The 23,227-nt window shown below is 38.7% G+C and overlaps 1 pseudogene; it reads left to right on the top strand.

Moving 5' to 3' along the window:
* Nucleotides 1–6,698: 6,698 nt before the first annotated feature.
* On the top strand, nt 6,699–7,011 carry LOC131828086 (cytochrome c-like; annotated as a pseudogene).
* The last annotated feature ends 16,216 nt before the right edge of the window (nt 7,012–23,227 follow it).

The following is a 23,227-nucleotide window of genomic DNA, read 5'->3' on the forward strand; positions in this document are numbered from 1 at the left end:
TTAAATGTCCTATCAAATGTGAGGATGATGTGAAAGCAGTGGTCAAAGGGAAATTTATAGTACTAACCATGTCCATTAAAAAAAGAAAAAATCTTACATTTGAATAATACAAGTTTTCACCTAAGAAAAGAAGAGCAATTGAAGCCAAAGTAAGGAGAAAAAATGATAAAAATTGATATTATTTATCATTTATTAAAATAAAAATATTTACTTTATTAGCAGAAATGAATGATATTGAAAACGATGATATGAATGATATTAAAAACAGGAAAACAATTGAGAGAATTCATGGACTAAAGCTGATTCTTTGAAAAGGTCAGTGAAACTGATAAACCTCTGACCAGGCTGAGCAATGACCTTGTGTCTATAATCGTCTATAACTTACCCTCTTTATTAGCTTGGCCAATCTTTAGGCAGGCTTCTCTCTTCCCCAGCAACCCCTAAACTTTGGTTTGTCCCAAGTCTGAGCAAATGGTAAAACACAGAATCTCACCCCTAGGGGCTGACTTATCCTGAGAATCAGCTGACAACAGTGAGAAATGGAAACATGTCAGACCCTGAATTATGTTGTCTGTTCACTCCCACTTAACTTCTCAAAAGATCCCACCAGTCTCTCATGACCATCTCTACACAAAGAAGGCTTTTATTTCTGTTTGATTTTTAAAAGTCTGGTTGAGTCTGTTTGGAGCATACTTCCTACTGCAATAGTCTTTGCAAAAAAAAAAAAAAAAACCTCTCCTTAACTAAGTCTGGATTTGTTTTTATTTGGAATCAAGAAACAGAGAAAACACCAATTACTGACTTCAAAATGAAAGAAGGGTCACCCCACTGATCCCATGTACATTAAAATAAGAAAAGTAATTTGAAAAAAATGAAGGAATACTATGAACCAGGAATAACAAAGATCCCCAAATATGATTGATAATAGGTAAAACGGACCAATTCCTTGGAAAAGACATACCAAAAGTCACACAAGAAGAAATCGATAATCCAAATACGTTTACATCTATCAAAGAAATTGAGTCAAGAATGTATAACTTTCTAAATAAAGAGAAAGGAAGGAGGATTACAGATCAGGAGCCAGCAGAAAGATCCTGAGATGAAAATTAACTGATCATGGACAGGAAAAGATATAAAATGCTGTCTGATGAGTGCAGAAGAGAGAAACAGGGGAAACTATTAACACTCAGGGAGGGTCTCTATTTGCTAACAGATGTCAGGAGGCTATTTCCTCCCTGCGGAGTTTCAGAATTACAGGCCAGGGGTCTCTCTAGGGGACACTTCACACTTTCCAGCATGAGGCATCCCCTGGGGAATCCGTCTTGGTTCATTGCCAGCTTCTTGGCGTTCTGACAGGAGAAAAGAGAGACCAAAATCATTTTTTTCAAAACTTGTGACATCTGCACTTCAGTGGGATACTATGAGTTGGTAAAAACACAAAGCAGCTGGCGCTTGCAAAGAGTCCACTGAAGGGCTTGGTGCTTTGATACAGAATTCATAACAAAGGAGCATTGTGAAGCTGACATGATTTACAGCTGATTCTGAGAGCTCGGACTGGGGGTGTGGTAATGTGTCTACAGCATGTTTGCAAGCATTAATGTCACTACCTCACCTTGCAAATTAGCTATAATCCCAGATTAATGTCTTGGCATTTCCCTAGTATTTTATGGTGTTGGTGGTGATCTTTCAGGCTTAACGGGTTCTGTGGCAAATTGTTCCTCACTGTGAAAGCAAAACTCAATTTATTCTGAGTTATCTTAGAACTAAAAATGTGTGTACATAATGTGTGTATGTGTGTGTATTTTTGGAGGTGGAAGGGTAAATGAGGGTATTATTTATTAATAATAAAAAGCAGAGCTCTCTTCCATGTGGCTTCTTAGATTCATGGTTCAGAGTGAAGTCGGCACAGAGAGTTGGAAAAATCTGGGTAGGATAGCATGACCTCAATATGCTCAGTCTTAAGAAATACTTGGACTGAGAATGCAACTATATGGTAGGCAGAATCAAGGATTGTCCTCTCTCCCCCTGAGATTCCCATTCCTTGGTTCTTCAAACTCTAGTCTAGATATCACCGTGAAGGGACTTTGCAATTATAATTTAAGATTCAAATCATTTGACCTTAAAATTTGGAGACTCTCCAGGTAAGCCTGATCTAATTATATAAGCCTAGTAAAAGGCAGAAGAAGACAGCAGACAGGAAGCCAGAGAGAGCTGAAGGACAAAAAGTACTCAAAATTCAATTGATGGTTTAAAGATAGAAAGAGCAATGTAGGTGACCCTGGGATCAGAGAGTGACCTTGCAGCAAGCAAGGAAATGGGGGTCTTGACTCTACAACCTCAGAGAGATGCATTCAACCCTTCAATGACATGCCTGAGCTTAGAAATGGATTCTTGCTTCCCTCTCCTCTGTCTTGTCTTCCAGATAAGCACTCAGTCTGGCAGATACCTTGATTCCAGCCTCATGATACTGAGTGCAGAACAGCCAAGCTCATCTGGGCTTTTAACCTAGAACATAGCTGCTATTTTAAACTGCTAAATGTATAGTAATTTGCTATGCAACAAGAGAAAACTAATATAACTTTTTCTCCATGTGCATGCATAGTCTAGATAATAGGTTTGTATTCAAATAAATATCATATAATAGGTGCTCAATGAATGAATGTGAAAATCATTATTATTAGGTTCTAAAGATACTCAGAAAATCTACTTCCATGTCACTTTTAATTGATTGAAGTCCAATAAAACATTTTCTGCTGTATAAAAGGTGTAACTCCATTATAATATAACAAACTTTTTTGAGTAATGAGTCACTCAGCTATTCTGAAAGATTCCCACCTGACATTCTGACCAGTCATAAGCCCTCTTGGTCTGACTTCCTCTGTATTTTTTAACATTTTATTATGGTTTTAAGACTGCTAGGACCTTACATGTCTTAGAAACTGTCAAACTTTAAAAAATTCTTCCAGAGCAAAACTGAAGGGAATGGTGCTTCATCTAGGCTGTTGCGATAGAAACAATGTTGCAGAGAGTATCTCCCAAACATGAGGAGTAATAGGGACTTGATAAGGAAAAGAAATGGAAGGACTCAAGCCTCTCCTTTACTGTGTCAGCCATTGCAATCCTGTGGAAACTTACACCCAAATCTAAGAAGAGTTGACTCAAAGAAGGAATTTACCTGGGTGCCTAGGTGGCTCAGTGGGTTAAGCCTCTGCCTCTGGCTCAGGTCATGATCTCAGGGTTGTGGGATAGAGTCCCGCATCCAGCTTTCTGCTCAGCAGGGAGCCTGCTTCCTCCACTCTCTCTGACTTGCTCTGCCTACTTGTGATCTCTCTCTGTCAAATAAATAAAAAAATCTTAAAAAAAAAAAGAAGGAATTCACAGTTTCTTGGTACCAGTAAACAGAGGGTGAATGTAAATTCAGAGAAAAATTTATAATTTGCCACAAAAATAAAGATACATCATTCCATTAAAGGGTTTTGTGAATTGCCAGAAAAAACCAAACCAAACCAAACCAAACCAAAAAAAAAAAAAAAAAAAAACAACAACAACAAACCAACAAAACACCTATATTACAATTGAAAATCCACCTTGAATTTGAATAAACAACTTTTATTTATATCACAGAGCCAAAGAGCCTCCCCCAGGAAATACTGCTGCTGCAAATATCCCATATTTGGGGATGCTTCAGTTTCCTTCCATGGACCAGAACCCATTTATGGTGGGTTTCTAAAAGATGCAATGTCAAAGATGCTTTGTCAAATGAGCATTCTATATTCCGAATTTCATATGCAGTGTTTTGTGTGGTAAATATGGCTGGACCACAAACCAAAATCAAAGTCTCCCTAACTTCTCTGCCTGAAGCCCAGAGCCATTTTTCCCTGACCATGTCCTGGTTCCTCTTATTTCTCCCAAACCAATGCTGTCTACAGGCATGTAATATCCTCAGCCTCACAATATCCAGAGGAAAAGGTGGGGGGGACTCAATTCCCCTCATCACCATAAAAAAATTTCCCCCAAGTAGTGCCAACTTCACATTTCCAAAATTTATGAATTCTTCCCGTCTTCAGGATAAACTCCTATAAGAAACTTAGCACAGAATTAGAATGCAATACAATTTTTCAAATAAATATATATTTTTTTACCTTTTAATATTTTTTTTATGTCTACACTATGGAGATCCAGTTTGAGCCCAATATGCACCTGCCAATGAGATGTAGTCTTATCTGGAAATGTCTTGCCAACTAGCCCCTTTTTCCTTTCATTAGTCTGAGTCAACATGAAGATATTATTCAATGCAATGCTTCTGGTGCCTGGAGAATGTTTGTCTTCAAGTAACGTTCTATAAATTACTTGTTTAATAAGTAAACTTATATTTTAGGCCTACCAAAGGTTTGTTTTCAGGAAGGCCCCGGAAGCTCCATATATTATAAGATAGACAATGTCATTCTGCAGTAATGACCTCCAAAGCTACTGACCTGTAACAAGAAAGGTATGTTGTTAGACTTCTTGCCCATTGTGGTCAGCCTAGGGTCACTGCTCTATGTCTTTTACTCCAGCCAGGATAACAGAGAAGCCACATTCTGGTATCATCACTAAGAACGGGAGAGAGCAAAACACCTCGGAAGTGGGGTAGAAGGGGAAAGGCCCTGTGTTCATCAATTAAGTGCTCATGGTCAGAATGTACACACATCAACTTACACACAAATCCTTGACCAGGACTAGTTTTATGGACTCATTCAACTACAAGAAGCTAGGGAGTTTAGTTTGTACCACATACTGGCCATATTTGGTGAACATCATTCATGGTTATCATACCACTAATAGAAACAAGAAACCAGATACAATTATCCTGACGTAGGAACAAAGTTTGATCACAGGACATTTTCTGACTCTCAGATTGGTATCTCATTGTTATCCCTATTGAACTGACAGCCAGACCTAGGCCTATGATGATAACAGCAGGGAATGGAAATAAAGCCTTTAATGAACCTCCAGAAAAAAAAAAAAATGTCTAAGACATAAGTAACCCCTCTTTTATGCTTCTCTTTCACAGTGTCTCCCAAGTTGTAAGAAACCTCTTCATTGCTAACAAAATTCACCATACCTTGTCATCTTGTCATCTCATCTCTTGGATTCTGTGGGCCTAATTTTAATTTTTATTATCCTGTGTTCTTTTTCTTAAGACAGGTACACAAAATTTTTATGCATCAGGGACCATGGAAGATCTATTTGCCCTTGCCAGTAGCATCCCCTACCACCAGGGAACTGTGCAATTTTGGTCTGGTGACTTAGCCATTCCTAGTGACAAGGGACTCCTCTGTCTAATTAATCTCTTTGAGCAAATTCATCAAGTCTGCAGAACCAACTCTTTCTGGGTCCAGTTTCCCTTGTTTTCAGAGCACATATACATAGATTAATGCCTCACAAGTCATTTCTGGCTGCAAATTTCATTCTAGAAGTGCAAGAATGGTAAATGCATGTGAACTGGCTACTAAGCACAGACAGCCTATGCCTGGACTGCTGGAAAACTAGAATGCATCAGCTCTTAGTCTTAATGTACTGGGCATTTAAGAATCTCTAGGAGAGAAATGTAATTGTAACTTACGGCAATTTAATTAAATACAGTAAAAAAAAAAATCATGTTTGTGATCATCTATGCACTGTTAGAATATACATATATATAGAGAGAATATATATAAAACTCAGAAAATCTGTTTAAAACAAAGAGGTCACATATGATGTCTTCTAGAATCTATTAATATACTACTTTCTTCCTCAAAGAAAAGTGATTTCTGACTGTAGACATCTGGAAAAATTTCCTGCAGAAGGCAATTTCAGAGACTTTTGGAGGGTGAGAAAGAAGTGTCGATGCTGCAGGAATAATTGGAATAAGATGTCATTCTGTTCTGGAGGGGGTGAGAAGCATTTTCTGCTTACTAAGTCAGAGGAAATGGGCAATCCACATGTAGGTCATGGCAATTCCATCTGCCAGTGCCTCACCTTCTACTACTTTGCCCCATTTGTTTGTTTCTAATTGAACTTCTTTCCTAATTCAACTTCATGCACAAGAACTCATCTGACATCTCTGTATGGTACGCTGCTTTGGGTGTGATAAAGAGAGATACAATAGCTATGGTTCTCATGCTAAGCAACTTTAAAAAGCCTCCACATATATTCACTTATGTGGTATCCATGTTTTCCCTGTGAATTTCATTTAGTGGAAATATCCTTTTCATCATCTGACAAAGGAGGGTATAGCAATTTCCATGAACACTGGCCACAAATAAACCAGGAATTATGTGTCTAGCTTGCTTCTTAACTGGCAGTGTAACCTTAGGCAATTTATTTAATTTATCTTAGACCCATTTGTTTTAATCTCTAAAAAAAGAAAGATGATAACTGTGTATATCATAAACTTATTGGGGATCTTATCTGAAATAATGTATATAAAGCACCTGGCACGATTACTGGCACATATACAATTTTAATAAATGAAAGAGCAACATCACTTTCCTGACTAACATAAAATGTTTCTGAGGAATAGGTTTTACTTTGTGCTTTACTCCATTTGCAAATCCTTTCCATCCTCTGATTGTGTAACCGCATGGATACAAAATAGCTACTGAAGAGCACAGGATGTCCCATTGGCTTGCAAGTGGGCGCCTTCATTTCTTATGCAACAGAAGAACAATGTAAAAATGGGTGATGTTGAGAAGGGCAAGAATATTTTTGTTCAAAAGTGTGCCCAATGCCAAACTGTGGAAAAGGGAGGCAAGCACAAGACTGGGCCAGATCTTCATGTTTATCTAGGAGAAAGGTCAGGCCCCTGGATTTCCTTACATGGATGCCAACAAGAATAAAGGCATCATGTGGGGAAAGGGCCTATTAATGGAGTATTTGGAGAATCCCAAGAAGTATATCCCTGGAGCAAAAATGATCTCCACTGGCACTAAGAAGACAGGGTAAAGAGCAGATCTGATACCTTATCTCAAAAAAGCTACAAAGGAGTAATGGTTGGCCATTGCCTTATTTATTACAAAACAAAAATGTCTCATGACTTTTTATTTTTTATGTGTACCATATTTAAATTGATCACATACACCAGAATTCAGTTCTTGAATGCCTGATAGAATATTTCGTTTGGACAGTCCTGATTTAAATAAGATTGGTTTGTGGTTAAATGACTATGATCAGCTTTTTGAACGTTGATAGTAAATTTGGTTCAGCAAGTGCTGTTACTATTTTTGCCTTCTAAAAATATGATTGGAATTGATTAATCATGTTCAGCTTTTCACAGAGATGGTAAATGCCATCTCTAAACTTATAGGAGATTGGTTTTATATTTAGATTTATACAGCTGGCTATATTAATATATTTAAATACTGAGGAAATCCCTTCACTGTCTCAGAACAAGACTCAGCTGTATTTCAAGTTGTGCTTGTTAGCCTGTTATAGGCAAGGGATGAAGATAAGCTGGCAGTGTCCACTTTATTTTTTGGTTTTAACAGTGCCAATTTAATTAAAATTTCCTTTATCTAAAATGTTGCCTTTTGCTTGATTAAAGGCATTTTAGTGTGGTTTATGTATAATGTGAAATAAAAAATATATATTTAACCCTTCTCAAAACAAATAGTTACAAAAAGGTAAATGAACTTCTCAAACATAAGCTTTTCACAAACTATCCTCCAAATTGGTCTGAAGATGTGTCTTCCAAGGCTAACAGGGATGCAGGCTTAGGGGTTCAGCTGCACCTTCTGGATTCCCCTGCAATAGGTTCAAGTAAATGAGGTTTGATTTGCATTTCCGGGCCTTATTATTCCTGTGCCAATAGATTGATTTTGTGTATTAGCAGGAGTTATTATGGCCAGTATCTGAGTTAATGGACAACTGATGATGTCTTATCCTGGGGTCCCTTTGTCACTTTGTCACATTGAAGCACAGAACTGTCTATAATAATTTTCAAATACAGTGAAGGTGCACACACAAAATTGTTTGACACTGTATTCAAGGTAAGTCAGAAGTTCACTTAGTTCCCTTAATCATATTTTCAATCCACAAAAACATGCTGATCAACCTTTGTGAAGTCATCATCATGCTCAAACAGAGCAAATGAAATAGAAAACTAACAAATACAGACTTCCTTCAGTGAGCATGAGTCACAGAGAGAAGCATTTTTATACCCTTCATATCAACTGATCCTAAAAATATTGGTCCCCTTTTAGAGATTAGAAAATTAAGTTTGACAAGCGAGGGCCTTAGCTATGACCACACGCAAGAGTACAAAGTCATGATCCCAGCCCTGGAAGAAATTCTTGCCTGGAGACTAATAAATATTACAGGAGTCTTTAAAAAGGATCAGTTTGTATGAAGAATAGACTCAATCTCCAGAAGGTCAACTCTCAAGGTCCACTGACGACAATCACAAAACAGCCAGCAGCCGACCAATCCCCACTACCTCAGCATGCACCCCAGCGTACACTCCACCTTTGCAACAAGCTTGCCTGTACCAGGAGGAAAGGTCAGCCCCATATTTATGATTCTTTGGCAGTCTTGCTCTCCAAAGGCCTCCACATGCCATTTACAGAGCTTTTTCCCTCCTTCTTGGTGTTCCTTGTTCTGTTAGTGGTATTGACTTGCTAGAGTGACCGATTTCCAACGTTCTCTTAAAAATTTCTGCTTTGAGTGTAAAAATCATCCCTTTCACCCCATTCCTTTCACCCTATTACTTTCACCCCAGCACAAGCTGACTGCCTGGCATCCAGCCTCACCTCCTTCACATCACTCTTTGATCCCACTATTTACTGTTCACCATAGCAATGTAAATGCTATCTGACTTCTTGCTCATCCCATGCCTTTTCTGGAATCTGGACTATTCATGTTGTTCTTCTTGGGAGACCCTTTCTTTGTCATCTAGCAACTGCCTCTACATGTCTCTTCCTGAACATCCCAGCAAGTTCTTCCCCCAAAGAAGCTTACTGTATTGAATGCTTTCCTTTTGTCCTTATAAGATACTTGGTGCTTATCTTCACCACAGAAATGCTGACATCACGCTACAATGATCTATCTCTCTGTCTCTACTTCTTCTATATTCTGAATTCCTTGACAATAGGAATTATATCTATTACATCTATCTATCTATCTATCTATCTCTATCAACCTGTTATTCCCCTGATTCCTAGCATAATGTATAGAATTAAATACTAGTAGCTATGGTTCAGCTCAGTGTTTGTGAAATGATTTGGACTTCTACATCAATGGATGTGATTTAATTGTTATGTATTGGGAAAAATATCTTTTATCCATGTCTTATTATGTTGTCTATTTTTTATTTAGTAATGATGATAATTTCCTTTTTAATAAATATATTAAATTATTAATATTAAGCTCTCTAAAGCAGAAATTTTGGTAAGGTCTGTGAGAGACACATTTTAGAGCAAAGAGTCCATTTAGAAGCTTGTAGCATCCTGTATCAAAAGCTCTGCTTTGCTCAGAAGCAGCCTGCTTCCAAGAAAGAGTAGGGCAGATATCTGGAGGATTGCAACAAAATAAAATTTTAAATTAGATTTGAGCTCAGGTCCCTTCAGCTGGAAGTGGAAATTATAGCGCTGACACAGGGCATGGTCACTCAGTGATCTAAGTCATGAATCAGCACACCCCTGAGCTTACACTGGTTTTAGATCCTCTGTGGAAGCAAGGTTTAGGAGACTCCAGTTAATTATGGGGGCATGTTGCAACTTCCCCTCTTCTTTCAAGTCAGAGGTGGTCTTTATATTGGGGGAATGCAAAATCTTAGATCAAAATTTGACTAATATTCTTCATTTTCCCATGAAGAAAAAGTCAAATATGGGAGTCCCACAAAATTCTCTGGGAAAAAAAGCCTTTGGGAGAAAAGCTGAAGCTGAACGTGAGCCTAAAGAAGCTTCAAATTGCATGCCCTTTGCCTCATGTGCACCGAAGCCCACCTCCCTTGTGACCATCAAACCAAAGACCAGGGCACGTCGCCTGGTGGGCTGGAGCACTTCCACGGGAGCAGGTTCAAGTGCAAAGAGGAATAACCTCTCTTGAGGAACCCAGAAGAGCACACGCAACAGCCAACTGCAGGAGAAATGGTGTGGGGAGAAAGTTAGGGACACTGGAGAACCACAGGTGAGGGGGATAGAATATTTGTTCCTGCAAAAGGGACAGGCATGGTCCACAAACTGCACTACTCTCCTGTCATGACTTTGAGGATTCCAGGTGCTGTGGACTTTTACTTACAAAAGTGGAAAGCATTCCAAGGTCAACTTGGTGGCTCAGTTGGTTAAGCATTTGCCTTGGGCTCAAGTTGTGATCCCAGAGTGCCAAGATGAGTCTTGGATAGGGCTTCCATCTGAATGGGGAGTCTGTTTCTTCTTCTGACCCTCCCCCCTCTCGTGCCTCCTCTCTCTCAATCTCTCTCTTTCAAATAAATAAATAAATTAATTAATTAATTAAAACCTGTAAAAAGAAAGAAAAGGATTCCATAAAACTTCTAGAGAATTGTTTTCAGCTTCTTCAAGCCCACATCCCATAGTCTTCCTCATCAGCCTGATGAGATGCTGATGTGTGCCAGACATGAAACATTCACTCCCAGGCTTGCTTGCTCCATGCTTGTAAGGCCTCCAATTTAAGAGTTTAATCTTCTCTTCAGAATTACTAATATCACAGGGACTCCTGGGTGGCTCAGTTGGTTAAGCAGCTGCCTTCCGCGCAGGTCATGATCCCAGCGTCCTGGGATCGAGTCCCACATCGGGCTCCTTGCTCGGCAGGGAGTCTGCTTCGCCCTCTGCCTCTGCCTGCCATTCTGTCTGCCTGTGTTCCCTCTCTCTCCCTCTCTCTCTCTCTGACCAAAAAAAAAAAAAAAAAAAAAAATTACTAATATCACAAAAATGGGTGTGATTCAACCACTTATGTCATAAATCATCCTATGTTTTATTTATGACCAATTCCAAAGAACTTCCTAACTTTCAACATATTCAGCTCTATAAGCCTGATATAAAAGGGACAGCTAAGGGAAGACCCCATTTCCCTAGTTAGTCCTAGGTGTGTTGTCTTGCAGAGTCCCCAAAGAGTTCTTCCCTCATGCCAGATGTCACCTTTTTGTCCCCCTCCCACAACAAACACCTGCTGAGTATTTTCAACCATTCAGCATGCATCTCTGGGCTAGAGGACTCTCTGTAATCCAACCAAAATACCCTAAATTATCTTGCTACAACCACACCTTAGGGAAGAGGAAACACCAAGGTTCTCTGGAATCTCTTTTGCCTTTAGGATAAAGCTCCTTAGCAGAACCACTCACTCTGTGACTCCTAGTACTATTCCAGTGTCATGTTTTTGTGGCTATCTAAATACAGACTTATTTCCCAAATCTTTTAGGTCAAGTTCTCTGAAGCATGTGGCAGTCCTCGTACTGTTTCTCCCATTTAGTATTTCCTCTTCCCCCTCACCTCCATCCGCATTCACCTGGGTAAGAAGACATGTTCTCGAAGATTCAGTTCTGAACTTAATCTCTGAGAAGGACTTTTCATGGCTCTCCACTGCCATTGCTCAGTTTGAGGTGAAACGGACCATAAAATTTACCATTTCCAATTGCATGTTGGATTTCTCTTTCTCTGCCATTAACGAGTTAACAGTTTGAAGTAAGCCTTGATATAATCTCAATAAGTAGGGTTTTGCATTGCTTGCGAAATGGTGGATTCTCAGTAAATCACTGGTTAATGGAAAAACACGTCTAAGCATTCGTAGCCACCGCTGATGGCCCTGAGACTTCTCCTACACAGGGTTCCAACATGCTTAAGCTATGCACCTAGAGTTGTGAAAAACAAAACAAAGCACTTGCCTCAGTGTCAAACAAGCAGCACAAAGGCAATCATTTATTATAGAATATCTGTCTCAATCCCCTCATTCTTGTTGTACTTCAGAGAGAATTCATGATGCGATTTTCTGACTCCAGGATAAATATACTAACATATTCCTAGACACAGAAAATAAACCTTAATGAAAGTCAAACATCCAGAAACGGCCTTTGATTGACCCCTAGCTAGCAGACCAGGCCAGAGGAGCAGCGCGACGTGGCCTGGAAGCCAAAGGGCCGTTATGTTCTTTCCCTCGGAGTGAAAGGTACACAAATAGAATTTCAATTTGCCTTCTCCTCCTTAAAAGGTAGTTCTTTCTCTCCCTTTGTAATTGGAGGTAATGAATATAAGCCCCTCTTGTTCTTTTGAGAAGGACTAAAGTCATCTTTCTTACCTTTGTGAATTACTCTATCCCAGCCAGGGTTTGAGCTAAGCCCACCGGGGCCCTTAGAATTTATGACTTCTGAGTCTGGCCGAAGATATTCGAATTATTCCCTCGGAGGCTTTGGTGCCGCTTTCAGCCGCTTAGGTTCCTAGCCTTCCAGGGGGCTCTGAGCTTCAGAGCTCCAAGGCTGTTGGCTGGTGAGACTGTCCCTCCCCGCCCCCATTCAAGACTGCTATCCAGAGAGGTCTGACAATTCAAAACAGGCCCTTTTGGTTTTTTTCTATGCTCCACCCCCCCATCAGTTTCAAATGATTTTAAAATATCAAATTTGCCAGGCATGCAATGCGGTAAGAATGAATCAGTGATCAGATGGAGACATTTTAATGGAGTTTTCACTAAAATGCCCAGAGTGATTTTTGAAGTAATAGCCTAGACCAGCCAAATTGTTTAATTCTGTCTTAGCAAGTCAACACCTTTGTAAGAAGTTTCTAAAAGTCATCAGGATATAAAATCAACACTTATCCTAACTTGTGCACTTTGCCGGTAACCATCACCTTCAGCAATGACTGAACACAGTATAATAACCAAGTGTCTTGAATCCTGACAATGGTGCGAAATGGCAGATCTTATTCCTTTGTTGGGCTGTTGTTGTTGTTTTAAATTCACTGCTCTAACTGTAGCTCTGGGAACAGTGTCAGGCAGACTCGGTACAACCTGAGTTAATAAAAAATATATTTAATTTAGCAGATAAGAAAACTGAGATTCACTGTCTTGCTGCTAACTCCTCACTTCCATTAGGGATGTTACAATTTACCTGCTAGGTCTCACCAGCTGTGAACATGTATATGCACACATGTACACACACACACACAGGCAGTAAAACCAAAAGCCAGCTTCAAAACCAGATCAGAGCAGAGACACTGACCTTACATCTCCATTGATATCAATTCTGTTCCGTTACAACAGCTTGAGATGAAGCATAACTGATAGCCATGTTATTAATTACATACAATTTGACCAACAAAAATACTCCAATTTGTGTTCCCCAAACTGGTTAAGAAATCAAAAGTTTGGGGGAAGGAGTAAAGATGGCGGAGAAGTAGCAGGCTGAGACTACTTCAATTAGCTGGAGATCAGCTATATAGCTGATCTAAAGATTGCAAACACCTACAAATCCATCGGCAGATCAAAGAGAAGAAGAACAGCAATTCTAGAAACAGAAAAACAACCACTTTCTGAAAGGTAGGACCGGCGGAGAAGTGAATCCAAAGTGATGGGAAGATAGACCCCGGGGGGAGGGGCCGGCTCCCGGCAAGCGGCGGAGCAACGACACACAATATCAGGACTTTTAAAAGTCTGTTCCGCTGAGGGACATCGCTCCAGAGGCTAAACCGGGGTGAAGCCCACGCGGGGTCAGCGTGGCCTCAGGTCCCGCAGGGTCACAGAAGGATCGGGCGGTCTGAGTGTTGCAGAGCTTGCGGGTATTGGAACGGGAAAGCCGGCTACAGAGACAGAGCCGACAGTAAGCTCACAGCTCGGGGTGACCTTGAACCGGTCGCAGGCTTGGTGAGCTCGGAGCGCGGCCGGAGGTCAGGCAGACGGGAGTAACTGGGTGCTGTTCTCTGAGGGCACACTGAGGAGTGGGGCCCTGGGCTCTCGGCTCCTCCGGGCTGGAGACCAGGAGGGCGCCATTTATATTGCCATCCTCCGGAACTCTACGGAAAGCGCTGAGGGAACAAAAGCTCCTGAAAGCAAACCCGAGCGGATTACTCACCCCGGCCCCTGGTAAGAGGGGTGCAATTCCGCCTGGGGCAAAGACACTTGAGAATCACTACACCAGGCCCCTCCCCAGAAGATCAACATGAAATCCAGCCAAGACCAAGTTCACCTAGCAAGGAGTGCAGTTTCAATACCACGGAGAGCAGCAGAATTCCAAAGGAGGAGAAAGCAAAGCAGGGAACTCATGGCTTTCTCCCTATGATTTTTTAGTCTTGTAGTTAATTTAATTTTTTTCTTTTTCATTTTTTTCTCTTCTTCTGCTAAAAATTTTTTAACTTTTACCCTTTTCTTTTTTAACGTTTTTAAAATATATATATATATATTTTTTTTCTTTTCTATACTTTTCTTTATTCGTTTTCTTTTTTTAATTCTTTTCTTTCTTTCCTTTTTTTAATTGCTCCTTCATATATTCTTATCTGGACAAAATGACAAAGCAGAAAAATTTACCAAAAAAAAAAAAAAAAAAAAAAAAAAGAACAAGAGGCAGTACCGAAGGCTAGGGACCTAATCAATACAGACATCGGTAATATGTCAGATCTAGAGTTCAGAATGACAATTCTCAAGGTTTTAGCCGGGCTCGAAAAAAGCATGGAAGATACTAGAGAAACCCTCTTGGGAGATATGAAAGCACTTTCTGGAGAAATAAAAGAACTAAAATCTAACCAAGTTGAAATCAAAAAAGCTAAAATGAGGTGCAATCAAAAATGGAGGCTCTCACTTCTAGGATAAATGAGGCAGAAGAAAGAATTAGTGATATAGAAGACCAAATAACAGAGAATAAAGAAGCTGAGCAAAAAAGGGACAAACAAATACTGGACCACGAGGGGAGAATTCGAGAGATAAGTGACAACATAAGACAAAAGAACATTAGAATAATTGGGATTACAGAAGAAGAAGAAAGAGAGAGATGAGCAGAAGGTATATTGTAGAGAATTATTGGGGAAAATTTCCCCAATATGGCAAAGGGAACGAGCATCAAAATTCAAGAGGTTCAAAGAACGCCCCTCAAAATCAATAAGAATAGGCCCACATCCATTCACCTAATAGTAAAATTTACAAGCCTTAGTGACAAAGAGAAAATCCTGAAAGCAGCCCGGGAAAAGAAGTCTGTAACATACAATGGTAAAAATATTAGATTGGCAGCACACTTATCCACAGAGACCTGGCAGGCCAGAAAGAACTGGCATGATATATTCAGAGCACTAAATGAGAAAAACATGCAGCCAAGAATACTATATCCAGTTAGGATATCATTGAAAATAGAAGGAGAGATTAAAAGCTTCCAGGACAAACAAAAACTGAAAAAATTTGCAAACACCAAACCAGCTCTACAGGAAATATTGAAAGGGGTTCTCTAAGCAAAGAGAGAGCCTACAAGTGGTAGATCAGAAAGGAACAGAGACAATGAACAGTAACAGTCACCTTACAGGCAATACAATAGAACTAAATTCATATCTCTCAATAGTTACCCTAAATGTTAATGGGCTAAATTCCCCAATCAGAAGACACAGGGTATCAGAATGGATAAAAAAAACAAAACCCATCTATATGTTGCCTACAAGAAACACATTTTAAGCCCGAAGACACATCCAGATTTAAACTGAGGGGGTGGAAAACAATTTATCATTCTAATGGACATTAGAAGAAATCAGGAGTGTCCATCCTTATATCAGATCAATTATATTTTAAGCCAAAGACTATAATAAGAGATGAGGAAGGACACTATATCATACGCAAAGGGTATGTCCAACAAGAAGATCTAACATTTTTAAATGTCTATGCCCCTAACGTGGGAGAAGTCAACTATATAAACCAATTAATAACAAAATCAAAGAAACACATTAACAATAATACAATAATAGTAGGGGACTTTAACACTCTCCTCACAGAAATGGACAGATCATCCAAGCAAAAGATCAACAAGGAAATAAAGGCCTTAAATGACACACTGGACCAGATGGACATCACAGATATATTCAGAACATTTCATCCCAAAGCAACAGAATACACATTCTTCTCTAGTGCACATGGAACATTCTCCAGAATAGATCACATCCTCGGTCCTAAATTAGGACTCAACCGGTATCAAAAGATTGGGATCATTCCCTGCATATTTTCAGACCACAATGCTCTGAAGCTAGAACTCAACCACAAGAGGAAGTTTGGAAAGAACCCAAATACATGGAGACTAAACATCATTCTTCTAAAGAATAAATGGATCAACCACGAAAATAAAGAAGAATTGAAAAAATCATGGAAACAAATGATAATGAAAACACAATGATTCAAAATCTGTGGAACACAACAAAGGCAGTCCTGAGAGGAAAATATATAGCGGTACAAGCCTTTCTCAAGAAACAAGAAAGATCTCAGGTACACAACCTAACCATACACCTAAAGGATCTGGAGAAAGTACAAGAAAGAAACCCTAAACATAGCAGGAGAAGAGAAATCAAAAAGATCAGAGCAGAAATCAATGAAATAGAAACCAAAAAAAGCAATAGAACAAATCAATGAAACTAGGAGCTGGTTCTTTGAAAGAATTAATAAAATTGATAAACCCCTGGCCAGACTTATCAAGAAGAAAAGAGAAAGGACCCAAATAAGTAAATTTATGAAGAGGAGAGATCACAACTAACACCAAAGAAATACAAACTATTATAAGAACATACTATGAGCAACTCTACGCCAACAAATTTGACAATCTGGAAGAAATGGATGCATTCCTAGAAAAATGTAAATTACCACCACAACTGAACCAGGAAGAAATAGAAAGCCTGAACAGACCCATAACCAGTAAGGAGATTGAAACAGTCATTAAAAATCTCCAAACAAACAAAAGCCCAGGGCCAGACGGCTTCCCAGGGGAATTCTACTAAACAACGAAGAACTAATTCTTATTTTCCTGAAACTTTTCCAAAAAAATAGAAATGGAAGGAAAACTTCCAAACACATTTTATGAGGCCAGCATCACTTTGATCCCAAAACCAGACAAGGATCCAATCAAAAAAGAGAGCTATAGAACAATATCCTTGATGAACACAGATGCAAAAATTCTCACCAAAATACTAGCCAATAGGATCCAACAGTACATTAAAAGGATTATTCACCATGTCCAAGTGGGATTTATTCCAGGGCTGCAAGTTTGGTTCAACATCCGCAAATCAATCAATGTGATACAACACATCAAGAAAAGAAAGAATAAGAACCATATGATACTCTCAATAGATGCTGAAAAAGCATTTGACAAAGTACAGCATCCCCCCCTGATCAAAACTCTTCAAAGTGTAGGGATAGAGGGCACATACCTCAATATTATCAAAGCCATTTATGATAAACCCACTGCAAATATCATTCTCAAGGGAGAAAAACTGAAAGCTTTTCTGCTAAGGTCAGGAACATGGCAGGGATGTCCATTATCACCACTGCTATTCAAGATAGTATTAGAGGTCCTAGCCTCAGCAATCAGACAACAAAAGGAAATTAAAGGCATCCAAGTCAGCAAAGAAGAAATCAAACTATCACTCTTTGCAGATGATATGATACTATATGTGGAAAACCCAAAAGACTCCACTCCAAAACTGCTAGAACTTGTACAGGAATTCAGTAAAGTGTCAGGATATAAAATCAATGCACAGATATCAGTTGCATTTCTCTACACCAACAACAAGACAGAAGAAAGAGAATTTAAGGAGTCAATCCCATTTACAATTGCACCCAAAACCATAAGATACCTAGGAATAAACCTAACCAAAGAGGCACAGAATCTATACTCAGAAAACTATAAAGTACTCATCAATAAAATTGAGGAAGATACAAAGAAATGGAAAAATGTTCCATGCTCCTGGATTAGAAGAATAAATATTTTAAAATGTCTATCCTACCTAAAGCAATTTACACATTTAATGCAATTCCTATCAAAGTACCATCCATCTTTTTCAAAGAAATGGAACAAATAATCCTAAAATTTATATGGAATCAGAAAAGACCTCGAATAGCCAAAGAGATATTGAAAAAGAAAGCCAAAGTTGGTGGCATCACAATTCTGGACTTCAAGCTCTATTACAAAGCTGTCATCATCAAGACAGCATGGTACTGGCACAAAAACAGACACATAGATCAATGGAACAGAATAGAAAGCCCAGAAATAGACCCTCAACTCTATGGTCAACTAATCTTCCACAAAGCAGGAAAGAATGTCCAATGGAAAAAACCTCTTCACTAAATGGTGCTGGGAAAATTGGACAGCCACATGCAGAAAGATGAAATTGGACCATTTCCTTACACCACACATGAAAATAGAATCAAAATGGATGAAGGACCTCAATGTGCGAAAGGACTCCATCAAAATCCTTGAGTAGAACACACGCAGCAACCTCTTCGACCTCAACCGCAGCAACATCTTCCTAGGAACATGGCCAAAGGCAAAGGAAGCAAGGGCAAAAATGAACTATTGGGATTTCATCAAGATCAAAAGCTTTTGCACAGCAAAGGAAACAGTTAACAAAACCAAAAGACAACTGACAGAATGGGAGAAGATATTTGCAAACGACATATCAGATAGCAAACTCAACACGCAACGAACAAATAATCCAATCAAGATATGGGCAGAGGACATGAACAGACATTTCTGCAAAGAAGACATCCAGACAGGGGCGCCTAGGTGGCTCAGTGGGTTAAGCCCCTGCTTTCGGCTCAGGTAATGAACTCAGGGTCCTGGGATCGAGTCCCACATTGGGCTCTCTGCTCGGCGGGGAGCCTGCTTCCCTTCCTCTCTCTCTCTGCCTGCCTCTCTGTCTACTTGTGATCTCTCTCTGTCAAATAAATAAATAAAAATCTTAAAAAAAAAAAAAAACCACAAGTTTAAAAAAATAAATAAATAAATAAAAAAGACGACATCCAGATGGCCAACAGACACATGAAAAAGTGCTCCATATCACTCGGCATCAGGGAGATACAAATCAAAACCATAATGAGATATCACCTCACACCAGTCAGAATGGCTAAAATTAACAAGTCAGGAAATGACAGATGCTGACGAGGATGCTGAGAATGGGGAACCCTCCTACACTTTTGGTGGGAATGCAAGCTGGTGCAACCATTCTAGAAAACAACTTGGAGGTTCCTCAAAATGTTGAAAATAGAACTACCCTATGATTCAGCAATAGCACTACTGAGTATTTACCCTAAAGATACAAACGTAGTGATCCGAAGGGGCACGTGCACCCGAATGTTTATAGCAGCAATGTCCACAATAGCCAAACTATGGAAAGAACCTAGATTTCCATCAATAGATGAATGGATCAAGAAGATGTGGTATATATATATACAATGTAATACTATGCAGCCATTAAAAGAAATGAAATCTTGCCATTTGCGACAACGTGGATGGAACTAGAGCGTATCATGCTTAGCGAAATAAGTCAAGCAGAGAAAGACAACTATCATATGATCTCCCTGATATGAGGAAGTGGTGATGCAACATGGGGGCTTAAGGGGGTAGGAGAAGAATAAATGAAACAAGATGGGATTGTGAGGGAGACAAACCATAAGTGACTCTTAATCTCACAAAACAAAGGGAGGGTTCCTGGGGGGGGGGGGTTGGGAGAAGGGAGGTGGGGTTATTGACATTGGGGAGGTATGTGCTTTGGTGAGTGCTGTGAAGTGTGTAAACTGGGCGATTCACAGACCTGTACCCCTGGGGATAAAAATATATTATATGTTTATAAAAAATTAAAAAAATTTTAAAAAAAGAAGTGAATTTGAATTAAAAAAAAAATCTTGCAAATGTTCTGTTATATTTATCTCTAAGTGTTTGTGGTTTTGAAAGTTATTATAAATGGTGTATTAAAAAAAAGAAATCAAAAGGTTATCATCCTCTATTTGTTTTCTTTTTAATTTTGTGTAATTTAAAAGCACCCTGAAAAACACGTTCTATGTGCCTATATCATTTGTGTCACAAAATGTTAACTATCCGCTATGTTTATAATTTTTTTAACTAAAACATACATCTTTATATTTATCCCTGTTGAATTTCATGTGTTTGTTCCCATAATTTTAGCCTGTCATGATATTTTTGAATATACCATCCAATATATTAAGTATCTATCTGCCTCCGTATTTTGCGTGAATGTGATAAGCATTCATGATATGTCCTCCACCAGTTGTGTTTGGTATGCTGGAACAGCACAGAGTCCTGTTTTTTATCACCAGGACACGCCTTCCCATTAAAAAGTGAAATACTCCTTGGGTGTGACGGTTTTGATATCTGTATTTCCATGTATTTGCTTTACCAACCAGCCAACCTTTCTTTACCACCTCCCGAACACTGTTTAGAGTCATCATTGGAAGTCAAAGGAAATTGTTAAACTTTATGCAGAATTTTGTTTAACGCCTTCTCATCCATTTCTAATTTTTTGCCCCCAATCTGTAGGTCTGGATTAATGTTATGTATTCTGTATGTAGAAGCAGTGTCTTCAGAAAAGTGTTTCTTTCCCAGCCCTCCTCTGAACAAGGCTCAATTTCATTATCCATTGAATGAGAGTAGTAGTACTCATCAATGTGAAAATAAATCATACATGTTAAGAGTGCAGAAAAGAGGTCCAGTCATGCTAGTGCTCAATACATACCAATATTTGCTGACTCTCTCCTTTGCTCCCAGCAATTCCATGGACCGTATGAACCCTTAATTATATATCTCATCTGCAGAGCCATCAGTTGACCCAAACATCATAATTGTAAGCATTCATAGTTAACCAAAGTAAAATAGACGTTGTCGTTTTCAAAACCAATCCATTATATGTTTTATAATTGTTGCATTTTTTTAATTTGCGTAGTTAAAAATGGACTCTTCATGGTAGATAGCTCTATGAGTTTTGATAAATGCTTGGTCATGTATCAACCACTACAAGCAAGACACAGAAGAGTTCCTCACCCCAAATGATCTTCTCCTGCTGCCTCTTTGGTCAGTTGCTCTTCAGCCCCCCATCCTGGCAGCTAGTCATTTGTTCTCTCTTCCTATAATTTTGTCTTTTTCAGTGTCATGTAAATGTGTACAAACCTAGGTTTTCATTTATCTTAAATACTCAGAGGGTGATTGCTACATCATGCGCTTAATGTACAATTAACTTTATATAAAACTGCCGAATTGGTTGCCACAATGTTTGCCACAGTTTCCAATGTAGGAGACTCATAGTTGCTCTGTACGATGTCAGATCATGTACGATAAAATTGCACTTAATTTTAACCATTCTAGTAGGTGTCTAGTACAATCTCATTGCATTAATTTATGTTTGTTAATAACATTGAACACCTTTTCATGTGCTCACTTACCATGCATTTTTGGTAAATTGTATGTTGATGATTTTTCTTACCAATTTTCTAATTGGATTTGTTTTTGTTGTTGAGTTTTTTTTTTTTTTTTTAAGATTTTATTTATTTATTTGACAGAGATCACAAGCAGGCAGAGAGGCAGGCAGAGAGAGAGGAGGAAGCAGGCTCCCTGCTGAGCAAAGAGCCCGATGCGGGGCTCGATCCCAGGACCCTGGGATCATGACCTGAGCCGAAGGCAGAGGCTTTAACCCACTGAGCCACCCAGGCGCCCCTGTTGTTGAGTTTTTTAAAGTTTCCTACATATTCTGCATACAAGTCCTCTATCAATTATTATTTGCAAACATCTTCTCCCAGTCTGTAGCTTTGTCTTTTTAGTCTTTTAACACAGTTTTTTTGCTTTGTTTTGTTTTGTCTTTTTGCACAGTAAAAGATTTTAAATTTGGAAAAGTCTAATTTGTTATTTTTTTGAAGTTTTATGGATCATGCTTTGGAGTTATATAGAAGAACCCTTTGCCTAACCAGAGTCACAGATATTTTATCAGTTTTTTTTTCTAGGAGTTTCATAATTTTACAATTTCTTTGTATCTGTATGATGCATTTTGAGTTAACTTCATATAACTTTATATATATATATACAACTATATATAACTTTATATATATGATGCATTTTGAGTTAACTTTATGTAAGAGTTAACTTTATATAAGAGACATAAGCTGAAGTCCTCCTTTTTTTTCAAATAGATGTCTAATCTTTCCAGCACCATTTGTTGAAAAGACTCTTGATTTTTTTCATGGATTTTTTTGTACCTTAGTAAAAAATAAGTAGACTATATTAATGTGGACCTATTTCTGGACTCTCCATTCTTTTTCCAAGATTTTGTGCCCATTCTTTCACCAATTCCAAACTGTCTTGATCACTGCAGTTTTATAGTAAGACCTAAAGGTAGTGTGAGTTTTCCAACTTTGCTATTCTTCAATATAACTTTTTTTTCCTTCTCACATAAATTTAAAAATCACATTGTTAATAACTACAAAAAAATTCTGGCAGGATTTGGATCGAGATTGTACTGACTTTACAGATTTCCCCAATTTTACTGGCCCATGAAACCTTTTATGGAGCAGTACCCTCCCTAGCCCTGCTCATTCATGTGTGATGGTATTCCCCACTCTGTATTTCATTTGAATCTTACAGTATTAGATAATGAGAATGCAATAGGTTCATCTCTTTTTGTTTCTTAAATTCCACATATGACTGAAATCATATGGTATTTGTCTTATGCAACTGATGAATCACTGAATTCTACCTTTGAGACTAACAATACAGTATATGTTAACTAAATTGAAATTAATTTTTTTTTAAATGCAGAAAGCAAAAAGATTTATCTGATTCCATACATAGTTCAGGAGAAAGACACTATAAAGAACCACAGAGTAAAGAGACATTAAAGTTAGTAATGTCTCTGGATAGCTCATCACTAATACAGCCAAAACTCTATAATATGCCAGCCAAAATCTACAGAAACCTTATTTGACCCAAATGTATAGCCAATAGCAATTTCCCCCTGTTACAAAGTCCAGCAAGTACATCTGCTTAAGGCTCAGCTTTATAATGCATTCAGTGACTGACTGCTGTCTGCAACAGCTGGCCCTTATTCCAGATGGTTGTAGCTCTGATAGATTTGCAAAGGCTTTGAAGGAGATCTGGCTCTTCTCTTTGGCCCTAGAATGACTTGATCCCTATCTCTGATGAGATAAGACATCTAAAGGCAATGAAAATGTGTCTTGGACCAGCATTAAATTGCAACCAGCCCCTTAGAAGGGAACAATTCAAGACACTACATTAAAAAATTTAATAATA

Source organism: Mustela lutreola, chromosome 3 (genome assembly GCF_030435805.1).
Source record: "Mustela lutreola isolate mMusLut2 chromosome 3, mMusLut2.pri, whole genome shotgun sequence".
Classification (NCBI taxonomy): Eukaryota; Metazoa; Chordata; class Mammalia; order Carnivora; family Mustelidae; genus Mustela; species Mustela lutreola.